General features: G+C 30.0%; 1 protein-coding gene across 1 annotated transcript in view; it reads right to left on the minus strand.

Moving 5' to 3' along the window:
• Positions 1-2,500, minus strand: part of LOC100211357 (WASH complex subunit 2A) — a 105,879-nt gene that overhangs the window by 74,424 nt on the left and 28,955 nt on the right. The gene's annotated exons all lie outside the window — the stretch shown is intronic.

Raw genomic sequence — 2,500 nt, forward strand, 5'->3', positions numbered from 1 at the left:
TGTTAAATTTATTTACTTATAAAAAAAACCTAAAGAAATTTAAATAAAAGGGAACTAAAAATAAAATAAAATTTGTTTTGACAATTCTTTTTTAAAACATTTAAAAATAATAATATAATAATAAGTATTTAACAAGTTAATACATTATTTTATTAAGTTATTATTAAATATCATCTTATTATATTATTATATTTATAATACTAAGTATTTAATAGTAAAATATCATATTATTGGTGTTGCTAAATGCACAGTAAAAAATAAAAACTTCAACAAACATAATAGTTCTATACATTCTATTAAATTACATATATTTCTGCAAATCTAAAAAAAATTTTCAAATCTTTAAAAAGAGCAAGCAAACATTACTTTGATTTTAACAATAATAAGAAAATTAAAAAAAAAAGCTTTTAAAGTAAGCAATGAGCAATTCCACGACTGTCTCACAAAAAATGATAAAATTAAACCAACCTAATATAGATAATACTATATATCAGTAGAAAGCTCTACTTCTTCTCTTTCAGAAAATATATAGCTTACTATGGTATACTGCTATTATAAAAAATAATATGGGCTGAAACAGAAGGTAAAAGTAGGCGATTTTGCAATAATTTAATTCATTTTTAATCGCCAAACTTCAATTGAACCTATAAAAAATTCAAAAACTGTCTTGCTCATTGCAATCAAGCTTTTAGCTGCACTAATCATTCCTACTTATGATAAAACATACTTATTGCCAGACGAATTCAGAATACCATTTGTTTTAATCAAATGCTATTACCACTATTGTCACGCTGTGACATGTCACGCTGTGACAATTAGGGTACCAATAGTTTTATTTTTAAGACTACCAGTAAAAGTTAGGGTTTCAAAAATCCAGCGCAATGAGAACTCAATCTAGTACATCTAAAAAAATACTAACATGTTTAAAAAAATAATTAGCTCAAGTGATTTTTAGAACCTTTTACTGTCACGCCGTGACGTCACGGTGTGACAATTTTTTAACAACATTTAAAACAAAATTTAAAACTGCTAAACTGAAACCACAATTTAGTTTTTATTAACTTTAAGGACCCAGATTATTGAGTGGCCTACTTTCTTTTACATTTTCTACAAAAACTACAAATTATAGGTATGTTTTGCAAAGACAACATTTGGAGGATGAATGCTCAGTTATCCTTGAGGCTCTCTTTTGAGATACATAGAGCCTCTCTAAGAGATACCTGTAACTTCATTGAGCCTTAGATGTAATACGTGCATCTCCATAACTAATGTGTTGCTTTTTTTTAATCTTTCAAGGGTTTAACATGCCTCTTACTCATGCTGAGCGTCAAAAGAAATATCGTGAAAGGCAGTTAGAAAAGTTTGGCGAAAAAGTAGTTAAAGAAAAAGAATCAAAAAAAAGAAAAGAAAGAAGACTCGCTAATTTGGAGGCTGAACGAGAAAAAGAAAGGCAGCGAAAGAGAAAGAGCAGACAAAAAAGAGCAGAATCAAAATCTGTAGCTGTTACATCACCCCCTTACAAATCTGCAAGCACTCTTGGAAAAGCTGTTAAGAGAGCCGAGTAAGCACTACCAAAATCACCCAGAAAGAGGGCTAAAGTTGTACAAAAACTTTTAACAAAAATGAATGAAATCCCAAGCCCAGAAAAAATACTTAGTAAAAATGCATTAGATGCTTTAACTGTAAAATTGGTTCTTGATTTTTATCAGCGTGATGATATATCCCGTCAAGCACCCGGTAAAAGAGACACCATTGTGGTGAGATTAAAAAACAAGAAAGAAACTGTGAAAAAACGTCATTTGTATATGAATGTTAATGAAGCTTATGCTGTTTTTAAAAGTGATTATCCTGAAGAATTAGTCGGAAAATCAAAGTTTGCTAGTTTACGCCCACCACATGTTCTTTTGTCTAGTTCAATGTCAAGAAACGTTTGTTGTTGTCAACAGCATCAAATCATAATTCTTATCCTTGAAGCCTTGCACAAGTTTGATTCGAATTTTCCATTGTATTCACATGAATTTCCTCTTAGCATTGTATGTGATAGTGAAAAAGACATTTGTTATAATAATATGTGTACAACATGTAAAGATGCTGCAAAGTTTCATAATCTATTTGCCTTGAATGAAATTGACAGGAATAAATGCATTACATGGTACCAATGGGAAAAAGTTGCAGAAGGTAATGGAAAGAAATATATTAAAAAAATTGAAAAAAGGGAAGAGTTGATGATCTTTACAGCACCTTTTCAAAATCTTTACCTTCATTTCTTTGGCATTATTTTATTAAACAGAAACAATCAAAGACATATCGTGATCATAAGATCCAACTTCAAAGTAATCCAGACACAGCCGTTCTTCAAGTGGATTTTGCTGAAAATTTTTCAACTTTGTGGCAAGATGAAGTGCAGTCAGCACATTGGCACAAGAAGCAAGTTACTGTTTTTACTGCTGTATTTTGGTACCAAAATTCATGCTCATCAGCTGTCATAGTTTCAGATGAT

The sequence above is a fragment of the Hydra vulgaris genome, chromosome 01 (genome assembly GCF_038396675.1).
Source record: "Hydra vulgaris chromosome 01, alternate assembly HydraT2T_AEP".
NCBI classification, from domain to species: domain Eukaryota; kingdom Metazoa; phylum Cnidaria; class Hydrozoa; order Anthoathecata; family Hydridae; genus Hydra; species Hydra vulgaris.